At 60.9% G+C, this 16,416-nt stretch overlaps 1 protein-coding gene across 2 annotated transcripts in view; it reads left to right on the forward strand.

Annotated features, from left to right (window-relative positions):
- The first annotated feature begins 958 nt into the window (after positions 1 to 958).
- Positions 959 to 16,416, forward strand: part of ZBTB7B (zinc finger and BTB domain containing 7B) — a 53,091-nt gene continuing 37,633 nt past the window's right edge. Inside the window, exon 1 of one of the 2 annotated variants that reach the window (XM_040411157.1) lies at positions 959 to 1,260. The gene's annotated coding sequence lies outside the window, so the exon portion shown is untranslated. The remainder of the gene's footprint in view (positions 1,261 to 16,416) is intronic. The other variant, XM_040411156.1, reaches the window with a different exon arrangement.

Below are 16,416 nucleotides of genomic sequence, written 5' to 3' on the forward strand. Positions count from 1 at the left end.
GATCTGTGGGGCCCCTGTATAAGTAGTGAGGAGACTGACCCCCGATCTGTGAGGCCCCTGTATAAATAGTGAGGAGACTGACCCCCCCGATCTGTGGGCCCTGTATAAATAGTGAGGAGACTGACCCCCCCGATCTGTGGGGCCCCTGTATAAATAGTGAGGAGACTGACCCCCCCGATCTGTGGGGCCCCTGTATAAATAGTGAGGAGACTGACCCCCCCGATCTGTGGGGCCCCTGTATAAATAGTGAGGAGACTGACCCCCCCGATCTGTGGGGCCCCTGTATAAGTAGTGAGGAGACTGACCCCCGATCTGTGAGGCCCCTGTATAAATAGTGAGGAGACTGACCCCCCCGATCTGTGGGCCCTGTATAAATAGTGAGGAGACTGACCCCCCCGATCTGTGGGGCCCCTGTATAAATAGTGAGGACACTGACCCCCCTGATCTGTGGGGCCCTGTATAAATAGTGAGGAAACTGACCCCCAATCTGTGGGGCCCCTGTATAAATAGTGAGGAGACTGAACCCCCTGATCTGTGGGGCCCCTGTATAAATAGTGAGGGCACTGACACCCTGTGGCCCCTTATTACACCGTGGCCCCTGTATAGTGAGGAGATTGACTAGCCTGATCTGTGGGGCCCCTGTATAAATAGTGAGGGCACTGACACACCGTGGCCCCTGTATCCTCCCTGGCCTCCGGGCCCCAGTGCTGTGTCACTCCCGCCCCCCGTCCTGTCAGATCTCTTTCTGTTGCCGCTTTAAGACTGAGCAGAAGCCCCATCGTCATCTTGCTGTTGGCCCCGCCCTCTCCAGAGACTGTCAGCAGGTTCCGCCAATCCCAGTGCGAGGATACTGCGGGCCATCCCCCGTCTTATCCAATCAGCGCGCTGCAGGCAGCAGAGCACTTCCTGGTTGTCAGTTAAGGTGGCCCCATGAGGTTGGCAGCTGGGCAGAGTTTAAAGGTGGCAGGGAGGAGCCAGTGACAACCTGTGGCAGGTGGGCAGGGGGAGGTGCCCGCCGGGGGGCTGGCAGGTCCGGGGCAGGTAGAGGGGGCAGGGGCTGGGAGCAGGAAGTGTGTGCTGGGTGTAGCTGTATCCAGGGACAGGTGAGGCTGGGAGGGGACAGGACAGGTGTGACAGGCTGGGGCGGCAGGGAGGGGGAGAGCGGCAGCTTCCTGCAGCCAGAGCCCACCCAGCCAGCCAGGAGACCAGGACGCTGAGCGCGGACCCCCTAATCCGGGAGGCATCTGTCACTGACAGCAGGTGAGTGCCCAGACCCCCGCCACCGCCTGGCATCTGTCACCGACCGCCGTTAACCCTTCACAGCGCCTGCCGTGTACCGTACGTAGACACGCCGCCATCACAGGAGCCCCCCGTACACACACCGCCATCACAGGAGCCCCCCGTGTACAGTACACACACACTCCGCCATCACAGGAGCCCCCCGTGTACCGTACCTACACACACCGCCATCACAGGGGCCCCCCGTGTACAGTACACACACACACCGCCATCACAGGGGCCCCCCGTACACACACCGCCATCACAGGAGCCCCCCGTGTACAGTACGTACACACACCGCCATCACAGGAGCCCCCCGTGTACAGTACGTACACACACCGCCATCACAGGAGCCCCCCGTGTACAGTACGTACACACACCTCCATCACAGGAGCCCCCCGTGTACAGTACGTACACACACCGCCATCACAGGGGCCCCCCGTGTACAGTACGTACACACACCGCCATCACAGGAGCCCCCCGTGTACAGTACGTACACACACCGCCATCCCAGGAGCCCCCCGTGTACAGTACCTACACACACCGCCATCACAGGAGCCCCCCGTGTACAGTACGTACACACACCTCCATCACAGGAGCCCCCCGTGTACAGTACGTACACACACCGCCATCACAGGGGCCCCCCGTACACACACCGCCATCACAGGAGCCCCCCGTGTACAGTACGTACACACACCGCCATCACAGGAGCCCCCCGTGTACAGTACGTACACACACCGCCATCACAGGAGCCCCCCGTGTACAGTACGTACACACACCTCCATCACAGGAGCCCCCCGTGTACAGTACGTACACACACCGCCATCACAGGGGCCCCCCGTGTACAGTACGTACACACACCGCCATCACAGGAGCCCCCCGTGTACAGTACGTACACACACCGCCATCCCAGGAGCCCCCCGTGTACAGTACCTACACACACCGCCATCACAGGAGCCCCCCGTGTACAGTACGTACACACACCTCCATCACAGGAGCCCCCCGTGTACAGTACGTACACACACCGCCATCACAGGGGCCCCTCGTACACACACCGCCATCACAGGAGCCCCCCGTGTACAGTACGTACACACACCGCCATCACAGGAGCCCCCCGTGTACAGTACGTACACACACCGCCATCACAGGAGCCCCCCGTGTACAGTACGTACACACACCTCCATCACAGGAGCCCCCCGTGTACAGTACGTACACACACCGCCATCACAGGGGCCCCCCGTGTACAGTACGTACACACACCGCCATCACAGGAGCCCCCCGTGTACAGTACGTACACACACCGCCATCCCAGGAGCCCCCCGTGTACAGTACCTACACACACCGCCATCACAGGAGCCCCCCGTGTACAGTACGTACACACACCTCCATCACAGGAGCCCCCCGTGTACAGTACGTACACACACCGCCATCACAGGGGCCCCTCGTACACACACCGCCATCACAGGAGCCCCCCGTGTACAGTACCTACACACACCGCCATCACAGGGGCCCCCCGTGTACAGTACGTACACACACCGCCATCACAGGAGCCCCCCGTGTACCGTACCTACACACACCGCCATCACGGGGGCCCCCCGTACACACACCGCCATCACAGGAGCCCCCCGTGTACAGTACGTACACACACCGCCATCACAGGAGCCCCCCGTGTACAGTACACACACCGCCATCACAGGGGCCCCCCGTACACACACCGCCATCACAGGAGCCCCCCGTGTACAGTACGTACACACACCGCCATCACAGGGGCCCCCCGTACACACACCGCCATCACAGGGGCCCCCCGTACACACACCGCCATCACAGGAGCCCCCCGTGTACAGTACACACACCGCCATCACAGGAGCCCCCCGTACACACACCGCCATCACAGGAGCCCCCCGAGTACAGTACGTACACACACCGCCATCACAGGAGCCCCCCGTGTACAGTACGTACACACACCGCCATCCCAGGAGCCCCCCGTGTACAGTACGTACACACACCGCCATCCCAGGAGCCCCCCGTGTACAGTACGTACACACACTGCCATCACAGGGGCCCCCCGTGTACAGTACGTACACACACCGCCATCACAGGAGCCCCCCGTGTACCGTACCTACACACACCGCCATCACGGGGGCCCCCCGTACACACACCGCCATCACAGGAGCCCCCCGTGTACAGTACGTACACACACCGCCATCACAGGAGCCCCCCGTGTACAGTACGTACACACACCGCCATCACAGGAGCCCCCCGTGTACAGTAGGTACACACACCGCCATCACAGGAGCCCCCCGTGTACAGTAGGTACACACACCGCCATCACAGGAGCCCCCCGTGTACAGTACGTACACACACCGCCATCACAGGAGCCCCCCGTGTACAGTACGTACACACACCGCCATCACAGGAGCCCCCCGTGTACAGTACGTACACACACCGCCATCACAGGAGCCCCCCGTGTACAGTACGTACACACACCGCCATCACAGGAGCCCCCCGTGTACAGTTCGTACACACACCGCCATCACAGGAGCCCCCTGTGTACAGTACACACACACACCGCCATCACAGGAGCCCCCCGTGTACAGTACGTACACACACCGCCATCACAGGAGCCCCCCGTGTACAGTACGTACACACACCGCCATCACAGGAGCCCCCCGTGTACAGTACGTACACACACCGCCATCACAGGAGCCCCCCGTACACACACCGCCATCACAGGAGCCCCCCGTGTACAGTACCTACACACACCGCCATCACAGGAGCCCCCCGTGCACACACCGCCATCACAGGAGCCCCCCGTGTACAGTACGTACACACATCACAGGAGCCCCCCGTGTACAGTACACACACCGCCATCACAGGAGCCCCCCGTACACACACCGCCATCACAGGAGCCCCCGTGTACAGTACGTACACACACACCGCCATCACAGGAGCCCCCCGTACACACACCGCCATCACAGGGGCCCCCCGTGTACAGTACGTACACACACCTCCATCACAGGAGCCCCCCGTGTACAGTACGTACACACACCTCCATCACAGGAGCCCCCCGTGTACAGTACGTACACACACCGCCATCACAGGGGCCCCCCGTACACACACCGCCATCACAGGAGCCCCCCGTGTACAGTACCTACACACACCGCCATCACAGGGGCCCCCCGTGTACAGTACGTACACACACCGCCATCACAGGAGCCCCCCGTGTACAGTACGTACACACACCGCCATCACAGGAGCCCCCCGTGTACAGTACGTACACACACCGCCATCACAGGAGCCCCCCGTGTACCGTACCTACACACACCGCCATCACGGGGGCCCCCCGTACACACACCGCCATCACAGGAGCCCCCCGTGTACAGTACGTACACACACCGCCATCACAGGAGCCCCCCGTGTACAGTACACACACCGCCATCACAGGGGCCCCCCGTGTACAGTACGTACACACACCGCCATCACAGGAGCCCCCCGTACACACACCGCCATCACAGGAGCCCCCCGTGTACAGTACGTACACACACCGCCATCACAGGAGCCCCCCGTGTACAGTTCGTACACACACCGCCATCACAGGAGCCCCCCGTGTACAGTACGTACACACACCGCCATCACAGGAGCCCCCCGTGTACAGTACGTACACACACCGCCATCACAGGAGCCCCCCGTGTACAGTTCGTACACACACCGCCATCACAGGAGCCCCCCGTGTACAGTACGTACACACACCGCCATCACAGGAGCCCCCCGTGTACAGTACGTACACACACCGCCATCACAGGAGCCCCCTGTGTACAGTACCTACACACACCGCCATCACAGGAGCCCCCCGTGTACAGTACCTACACACACCGCCATCACAGGAGCCCCCCGTGTACAGTACCTACACACACCGCCATCACAGGAGCCCCCCGTGTACAGTACCTACACACACCGCCATCACAGGAGCCCCCCGTGTACAGTACCTACACACACCGCCATCACAGGAGCCCCCCTTGTACAGTACGTACACACACCGCCATCACAGGAGCCCCCCGTGTACAGTACGTACACACACCGCCATCACAGGAGCCCCCCGTGTACAGTACGTACACACACCGCCATCACAGGAGCCCCCCGTGTACAGTAGGTACACACACCGCCATCACAGGAGCCCCCCGTGTACAGTAGGTACACACACCGCCATCACAGGAGCCCCCCGTGTACAGTACGTACACACACCGCCATCACAGGAGCCCCCCGTGTACAGTACGTACACACACCGCCATCACAGGGGCCCCCCGTACACACACCGCCATCCCAGGAGCCCCCCGTGTACAGTACGTACACACACCGCCATCCCAGGAGCCCCCCGTGTACAGTACGTACACACACCGCCATCACAGGAGCCCCCCGTGTACAGTACGTACACACACCGCCATCACAGGAGCCCCCCGTGTACAGTACGTACACACACCGCCATCACAGGAGCCCCCCGTGTACAGTACGTACACACACCGCCATCACAGGAGCCCCCCGTGTACAGTACGTACACACACCGCCATCACAGGAGCCCCCCGTGTACAGTACGTACACACACCGCCATCACAGGAGCCCCCCGTGTACAGTACACACACCGCCATCACAGGAGCCCCCCGTGTACAGTACGTACACACACCGCCATCACAGGAGCCCCCCGTACACACACCGCCATCACAGGAGCCCCCCGTACACACACACCGCCATCACAGGAGCCCCCCGTGTACAGTACGTACACACATCACAGGAGCCCCCCGTGTACAGTACGTACACACACCGCCATCACAGGAGCCCCCCGTGTACAGTACGTACACACACCGCCATCACAGGAGCCCCCCGTGTACAGTACGTACACACATCACAGGAGCCCCCCGTGTACAGTACGTACACACACCGCCATCACAGGAGCCCCCCGTGTACAGTACGTACACACACCGCCATCACAGGAGCCCCCCGTGTACAGTACGTACACACACCGCCATCACAGGGGCCCCCCGTACACACACCGCCATCACAGGAGCCCCCCGTGTACAGTACGTACACACACCGCCATCACAGGAGCCCCCCGTGTACAGTACGTACACACACCGCCATCACAGGAGCCCCCCGTGTACAGTACGTACACACACCGCCATCACAGGAGCCCCCCGTGTACAGTACGTACACACACCGCCATCACAGGAGCCCCCCGTGTACAGTACGTACACACACCGCCATCACAGGAGCCCCCCGTGTACAGTACACACACAACACAGGAGCCCCCCGTGTACAGTACGTACACACACACCGCCATCACAGGAGCCCCCCGTGTACAGTACGTACACACACACCGCCATCACAGGAGCCCCCCGTACACACACACCGCCATCACAGGAGCCCCCCGTGTACAGTACCTACACACACCGCCATCACAGGAGCCCCCCGTGTACAGTACGTACACACACCGCCATCACAGGAGCCCCCCGTACACACACCGCCATCACAGGGGCCCCCCGTACACACACCGCCATCACAGGAGCCCCCCGTGTACAGTACGTACACACACCGCCATCACAGGAGCCCCCCGTGTACAGTACGTACACACACCGCCATCACAGGAGCCCCCCGTACACACACAACGCCATCACAGGAGCCCCCCGTGTACAGTACGTACACACACCGCCATCACAGGAGCCCCCCGTACACACACACCGCCATCACAGGAGCCCCCCGTGTACAGTACGTACACACACCGCCATCACAGGAGCCCCCCGTACACACACCGCCATCACAGGGGCCCCCCGTACACACACCGCCATCACAGGAGCCCCCTGTGTACAGTACGTACACACACCGCCATCACAGGAGCCCCCCGTGTACCGTACGTACACACACCGCCATCACAGGAGCCCCCCGTGTACAGTACGTACACACATCACAGGAGCCCCCCGTGTACAGTACACACACCGCCATCACAGGGGCCCCCCGTACACACACCGCCATCACAGGAGCCCCCCGTGTACAGTACGTACACACACCGCCATCACAGGAGCCCCCCGTGTACAGTACGTACACACACCGCCATCACAGGAGCCCCCCGTGTACAGTACGTACACACACCGCCATCACAGGAGCCCCCCGTACACACACAACGCCATCACAGGAGCCCCCCGTGTACAGTACGTACACACACCGCCATCACAGGAGCCCCCCGTGTACAGTACGTACACACATCACAGGAGCCCCCCGTGTACAGTACGTACACACACCGCCATCCCAGGAGCCCCCCGTGTACAGTACGTACACACACCGCCATCCCAGGAGCCCCCCGTGTACAGTACCTACACACACCGCCATCACAGGAGCCCCCCGTGTACAGTACGTACACACACCTCCATCACAGGAGCCCCCCGTGTACAGTACGTACACACACCGCCATCACAGGGGCCCCTCGTACACACACCGCCATCACAGGAGCCCCCCGTGTACAGTACGTACACACACCGCCATCACAGGAGCCCCCCGTGTACAGTACGTACACACACCGCCATCACAGGAGCCCCCCGTGTACAGTACGTACACACACCTCCATCACAGGAGCCCCCCGTGTACAGTACGTACACACACCGCCATCACAGGGGCCCCCCGTACACACACCGCCATCACAGGAGCCCCCCGTGTACAGTACGTACACACACCGCCATCACAGGAGCCCCCCGTGTACAGTACGTACACACACCGCCATCACAGGAGCCCCCCGTGTACAGTACCTACACACACCGCCATCACAGGAGCCCCCCGTGTACAGTACGTACACACACCGCCATCACAGGAGCCCCCCGTGTACAGTACGTACACACACCGCCATCACAGGAGCCCCCCGTACACACACCGCCATCACAGGAGCCCCCCGTGTACAGTACGTACACACACCGCCATCACAGGAGCCCCCCGTGTACAGTACGTACACACACCGCCATCACAGGAGCCCCCCGTGCACACACCGCCATCACAGGAGCCCCCCGTGTACAGTACGTACACACATCACAGGAGCCCCCCGTGTACAGTACGTACACACATCACAGGAGCCCCCCGTGTACAGTACCTACACACACCGCCATCACAGGAGCCCCCCGTGTACAGTACGTACACACACCGCCATCACAGGAGCCCCCCGTGTACAGTACGTACACACATCACAGGAGCCCCCCGTGTACAGTACACACACCGCCATGTGATATTTTGGGGTGTCTGTTGCCCCCAGAGCTAGCACTCATTGTGTCGGTCACTTCTGGCCATTTCTGTCGTTTTGTGCCCTTGTCCATCTGTCCTGGGTGTTAACCCTTGCCTCGCTGGTGGGCATGACGCCCTGGAAGGAGTTAATGGAGCCCCCTCACCTTTCAGTGGCCCCCCCCCGGTAAACTGCTCACACTAATCCCGGCTTTCCTTGCTGACGGCAGCCGGTGAGGGGTCGGTGATTATGGAGGTCGCTGTGGATTTAGGGGGAGGACACGCACACGCTTCTTGTACCACCGTCACCAATGTGGGGTCTGTGGATGTGTGTACATGTATGTATCAGCGTAGACGTGTGTGTGTACCTGTACGCCCCTGTGACATGTACTGTGCGGACACGGCCTGTACGCCCCTGTGACATGTACTGTGCGGACACGGCCTGTGCGCCCCTGTGACATGTACTGTGCGGACACGGCCTGTACGCCCCTGTGACATGTACTGTGCGGACACGGCCTGTGACATGTACTGTGCGGACACGGCCTGTACGCCCCTGTGACATGTACTGTGCGGACACGGCCTGTGACATGTACTGTGCGGACACGGCCTGTACGCCCCTGTGACATGTACTGTGCGGACACGGCCTGTGACATGTACTGTGTGGACACGGCCTGTGACATGTACTGTGCGGACACGGCCTGTGACATGTACTGTGTGGACACGGCCTGTGACATGTACTGTGCGGACACGGCCTGTGACATGTACTGTGCGGACACGGCCTGTACGCCCCTGTGACATGTACTGTGCGGACACGGCCTGTGACATGTACTGTGCGGACACGGCCTGTGACATGTACTGTGCGGACACGGCCTGTGACATGTACTGTGCGGACACGGCCTGTACGCCCCTGTGACATGTACTGTGCGGACACGGCCTGTACGCCCCTGTGACATGTACTGTGCGGACACGGCCTGTACGCCCCTGTGACATGTACTGTGCGGACACGGCCTGTGACATGTACTGTGTGGACACGGCCTGTGACATGTACTGTGCGGACACGGCCTGTACGCCCCTGTGACATGTACTGTGTGGACACGGCCTGTACGCCCCTGTGACATGTACTGTGTGGACACGGCCTGTACGCCCCTGTGACATGTACTGTGCGGACACGGCCTGTACGCCCCTGTGACATGTACTGTGCGGACACGGCCTGTGACATGTACTGTGCGGACACGGCCTGTGACATGTACTGTGCGGACACGGCCTGTACGCCCCTGTGACATGTACTGTGCGGACACGGCCTGTACGCCCCTGTGACATGTACTGTGCGGACACGGCCTGTGACATGTACTGTGTGGACACGGCCTGTGACATGTACTGTGCGGACACGGCCTGTACGCCCCTGTGACATGTACTGTGTGGACACGGCCTGTACGCCCCTGTGACATGTACTGTGTGGACGCGGCCTGTGACATGTACTGTGTGGACGCGGCCTGTGACATGTACTGTGTGGACACGGCCTGTGACATGTACTGTGTGGACACGGCCTGTACGCCCCTGTGACATGTACTGTGCGGACACGGCCTGTACGCCCCTGTGACATGTACTGTGTGGACACGGCCTGTGACATGTACTGTGCGGACACGGCCTGTACGCCCCTGTGACATGTACTGTGTGGACACGGCCTGTGACATGTACTGTGTGGACACGGCCTGTGACATGTACTGTGCGGACACGGCCTGTACGCCCCTGTGACATGTACTGTGTGGACACGGCCTGTGACATGTACTGTGTGGACACGGCCTGTGACATGTACTGTGCGGACACGGCCTGTACGCCCCTGTGACATGTACTGTGTGGACACGGCCTGTGACATGTACTGTGCGGACACGGCCTGTGCGCCCCTGTGACATGTACTGTGCGGACACGGCCTGTGACATGTACTGTGCGGACACGGCCTGTGACATGTACTGTGCGGACACGGCCTGTGACATGTACTGTGTGGACACGGCCTGTACGCCCCTGTGACATGTACTGTGCGGACACGGCCTGTGACATGTACTGTGTGGACACGGCCTGTGACATGTACTGTGTGGACACGGCCTGTACGCCCCTGTGACATGTACTGTGTGGACACGGCCTGTGACATGTACTGTGCGGACACGGCCTGTACGCCCCTGTGACATGTACTGTGTGGACACGGCCTGTGACATGTACTGTGCGGACACGGCCTGTACGCCCCTGTGACATGTACTGTGTGGACACGGCCTGTGACATGTACTGTGTGGACACGGCCTGTGACATGTACTGTGCGGACACGGCCTGTACGCCCCTGTGACATGTACTGTGTGGACACGGCCTGTGACATGTACTGTGTGGACACGGCCTGTGACATGTACTGTGCGGACACGGCCTGTACGCCCCTGTGACATGTACTGTGTGGACACGGCCTGTGACATGTACTGTGCGGACACGGCCTGTGCGCCCCTGTGACATGTACTGTGCGGACACGGCCTGTGACATGTACTGTGCGGACACGGCCTGTGACATGTACTGTGCGGACACGGCCTGTGACATGTACTGTGTGGACACGGCCTGTACGCCCCTGTGACATGTACTGTGCGGACACGGCCTGTGACATGTACTGTGTGGACACGGCCTGTGACATGTACTGTGTGGACACGGCCTGTACGCCCCTGTGACATGTACTGTGTGGACACGGCCTGTGACATGTACTGTGTGGACACGGCCTGTGCGCCCCTGTGACATGTACTGTGCGGACACGGCCTGTACGCCCCTGTGACATGTACTGTGTGGACACGGCCTGTGACATGTACTGTGTGGACACGGCCTGTGACATGTACTGTGCGGACACGGCCTGTGCGCCCCTGTGACATGTACTGTGCGGACACGGCCTGTGACATGTACTGTGTGGACACGGCCTGTGCGCCCCTGTGACATGTACTGTGTGGACACGGCCTGTACGCCCCTGTGACATGTACTGTGTGGACGCGGCCTGTGACATGTACTGTGCGGACACGGCCTGTACGCCCCTGTGACATGTACTGTGTGGACGCGGCCTGTGACATGTACTGTGTGGACACGGCCTGTACGCCCCTGTGACATGTACTGTGCGGACACGGCCTGTACGCCCCTGTGACATGTACTGTGCAGACACGGCCTGTACGCCCCTGTGACATGTACTGTGTGGACACGGCCTGTACGCCCCTGTGACATGTACTGTGCGGACACGGCCTGTGACATGTACTGTGTGGACACGGCCTGTACGCCCCTGTGACATGTACTGTGTGGACACGGCCTGTGACATGTACTGTGTGGACACGGCCTGTGACATGTACTGTGCGGACACGGCCTGTGCGCCCCTGTGACATGTACTGTGCGGACACGGCCTGTGACATGTACTGTGCGGACACGGCCTGTACGCCCCTGTGACATGTACTGTGCGGACACGGCCTGTGACATGTACTGTGCGGACACGGCCTGTACGCCCCTGTGACATGTACTGTGCGGACACGGCCTGTACGCCCCTGTGACATGTATTGTGTGGACACGGCCTGTACGCCCCTGTGACATGTACTGTGTGGACACGGCCTGTGACATGTACTGTGCGGACACGGCCTGTACGCCCCTGTGACATGTACTGTGTGGACACGGCCTGTACGCCCCTGTGACATGTACTGTGCGGACACGGCCTGTGACATGTACTGTGTGGACACGGCCTGTGACATGTACTGTGTGGACACGGCCTGTGACATGTACTGTGCGGACACGGCCTGTGACATGTACTGTGTGGACACGGCCTGTGACATGTACTGTGTGGACACGGCCTGTGACATGTACTGTGCGGACACGGCCTGTGACATGTACTGTGCGGACACGGCCTGTACGCCCCTGTGACATGTACTGTGCGGACACGGCCTGTACGCCCCTGTGACATGTACTGTGCGGACACGGCCTGTACGCCCCTGTGACATGTACTGTGCGGACACGGCCTGTGACATGTACTGTGTGGACACGGCCTGTGACATGTACTGTGCGGACACGGCCTGTGACATGTACTGTGCGGACACGGCCTGTGACATGTACTGTGTGGACACGGCCTGTGACATGTACTGTGCGGACACGGCCTGTACGCCCCTGTGACATGTACTGTGCGGACACGGCCTGTGACATGTACTGTGCGGACACGGCCTGTGACATGTACTGTGCGGACACGGCCTGTGACATGTACTGTGCGGACACGGCCTGTGCGCCCCTGTGACATGTACTGTGCGGACACGGCCTGTGACATGTACTGTGCGGACACGGCCTGTGCGCCCCTGTGACATGTACTGTGCGGACACGGCCTGTGACATGTACTGTGCGGACACGGCCTGTACGCCCCTGTGACATGTACTGTGCGGACACGGCCTGTACGCCCCTGTGACATGTACTGTGCGGACACGGCCTGTGACATGTACTGTGCGGACACGGCCTGTGCGCCCCTGTGACATGTACTGTGCGGACACGGCCTGTGACATGTACTGTGCGGACACGGCCTGTGACATGTACTGTGCGGACACGGCCTGTGACATGTACTGTGCGGACACGGCCTGTGACATGTACTGTGCGGACACGGCCTGTGACATGTACTGTGCGGACACGGCCTGTGACATGTACTGTGCGGACACGGCCTGTGACATGTACTGTGCGGACACGGCCTGTGACATGTACTGTGCGGACACGGCCTGTGACATGTACTGTGCGGACACGGCCTGTGACATGTACTGTGCGGACACGGCCTGTGACATGTACTGTGCGGACACGGCCTGTACGCCCCTGTGACATGTACTGTGCGGACACGGCCTGTGACATGTACTGTGCGGACACGGCCTGTGACATGTACTGTGCGGACACGGCCTGTGACATGTACTGTGCGGACACGGCCTGTGACATGTACTGTGCGGACACGGCCTGTGACATGTACTGTGTGGACACGGCCTGTACGCCCCTGTGACATGTACTGTGCGGACACGGCCTGTACGCCCCTGTGACATGTACTGTGCGGACACGGCCTGTGACATGTTCTGTGCGGACACGGCCTGTGACATGTACTGTGCGGACACGGCCTGTGACATGTACTGTGCGGACACGGCCTGTGACATGTACTGTGCGGACACGGCCTGTGACATGTACTGTGCGGACACGGCCTGTGACATGTACTGTGCGGACACGGCCTGTGACATGTACTGTGCGGACACGGCCTGTACGCCCCTGTGACATGTACTGTGCGGACACGGCCTGTACGCCCCTGTGACATGTACTGTGCGGACACGGCCTGTACGCCCCTGTGACATGTACTGTGCGGACACGGCCTGTGACATGTACTGTGTGGACACGGCCTGTACGCCCCTGTGACATGTACTGTGCGGACACGGCCTGTACGCCCCTGTGACATGTACTGTGCGGACACGGCCTGTGACATGTACTGTGCGGACACGGCCTGTGACATGTACTGTGTGGACACGGCCTGTGACATGTACTGTGCGGACACGGCCTGTACGCCCCTGTGACATGTACTGTGTGGACACGGCCTGTGACATGTACTGTGTGGACACGGCCTGTGCGCCCCTGTGACATGTACTGTGCGGACACGGCCTGTGACATGTACTGTGTGGACACGGCCTGTGACATGTACTGTGCGGACACGGCCTGTGACATGTACTGTGCGGACACGGCCTGTGCGCCCCTGTGACATGTACTGTGCGGACACGGCCTGTACGCCCCTGTGACATGTACTGTGTGGACACGGCCTGTGACATGTACTGTGTGGACACGGCCTGTACGCCCCTGTGACATGTACTGTGCGGACACGGCCTGTACGCCCCTGTGACATGTACTGTGCGGACACGGCCTGTGACATGTACTGTGTGGACACGGCCTGTGACATGTACTGTGCGGACACGGCCTGTGCGCCCCTGTGACATGTACTGTGCGGACACGGCCTGTACGCCCCTGTGACATGTACTGTGTGGACACGGCCTGTGACATGTACTGTGTGGACACGGCCTGTACGCCCCTGTGACATGTACTGTGCGGACACGGCCTGTACGCCCCTGTGACATGTACTGTGCGGACACGGCCTGTACGCCCCTGTGACATGTACTGTGCGGACACGGCCTGTGACATGTACTGTGTGGACACGGCCTGTACGCCCCTGTGACATGTACTGTGCGGACACGGCCTGTACGCCCCTGTGACATGTACTGTGCGGACACGGCCTGTGACATGTACTGTGTGGACACGGCCTGTACGCCCCTGTGACATGTACTGTGCGGACACGGCCTGTACGCCCCTGTGACATGTACTGTGCGGACACGGCCTGTGACATGTACTGTGTGGACACGGCCTGTGACATGTACTGTGCGGACACGGCCTGTACGCCCCTGTGACATGTACTGTGCGGACACGGCCTGTACGCCCCTGTGACATGTACTGTGCGGACACGGCCTGTACGCCCCTGTGACATGTACTGTGTGGACACGGCCTGTGACATGTACTGTGTGGACACGGCCTGTACGCCCCTGTGACATGTACTGTGCGGACACGGCCTGTACGCCCCTGTGACATGTACTGTGCGGACACGGCCTGTGACATGTACTGTGTGGACACGGCCTGTGACATGTACTGTGCGGACACGGCCTGTGCGCCCCTGTGACATGTACTGTGCGGACACGGCCTGTGCGCCCCTGTGACATGTACTGTGCGGACACGGCCTGTGCGCCCCTGTGACATGTACTGTGTGGACACGGCCTGTGACATGTACTGTGCGGACACGGCCTGTACGCCCCTGTGACATGTACTGTGCGGACACGGCCTGTACGCCCCTGTGACATGTACTGTGCGGACACGGCCTGTACGCCCCTGTGACATGTACTGTGCGGACACGGCCTGTACGCCCCTGTGACATGTACTGTGCGGACACGGCCTGTGACATGTACTGTGTGGACACGGCCTGTGACATGTACTGTGCGGACACGGCCTGTGCGCCCCTGTGACATGTACTGTGCGGACACGGCCTGTACGCCCCTGTGACATGTACTGTGTGGACACGGCCTGTGACATGTACTGTGTGGACACGGCCTGTACGCCCCTGTGACATGTACTGTGCGGACACGGCCTGTACGCCCCTGTGACATGTACTGTGCGGACACGGCCTGTGCGCCCCTGTGACATGTACTGTGTGGACACGGCCTGTGACATGTACTGTGCGGACACGGCCTGTGCGCCCCTGTGACATGTACTGTGTGGACACGGCCTGTGACATGTACTGTGTGGACACGGCCTGTGACATGTACTGTGCGGACGCGGCCTGTGACATGTACTGTGCGGACACGGCCTGTGACATGTACTGTGCGGACACGGCCTGTACGCCCCTGTGACATGTACTGTGTGGACACGGCCTGTGACATGTACTGTGTGGACACGGCCTGTACGCCCCTGTGACATGTACTGTGCGGACACGGCCTGTGCGCCCCTGTGACATGTACTGTGCGGACACGGCCTGTACGCCCCTGTGACATGTACTGTGTGGACACGGCCTGTGACATGTACTGTGTGGACACGGCCTGTACGCCCCTGTGACATGTACTGTGCGGACACGGCCTGTACGCCCCTGTGACATGTACTGTGCGGACACGGCCTGTACGCCCCTGTGACATGTACTGTGCGGACACGGCCTGTACGCCCCTGTGACATGTACTGTGCGGACACGGCCTGTGACATGTACTGTGTGGACACGGCCTGTGACATGTACTGTGCGGACACGGCCTGTGCGCCCCTGTGACATGTACTGTGCGGACACGGCCTGTACGCCCCTGTGACATGTAC

This window comes from Bufo bufo, chromosome 11 (assembly GCF_905171765.1).
Source record: "Bufo bufo chromosome 11, aBufBuf1.1, whole genome shotgun sequence".
Lineage (NCBI taxonomy): Eukaryota > Metazoa > Chordata > Amphibia > Anura > Bufonidae > Bufo > Bufo bufo.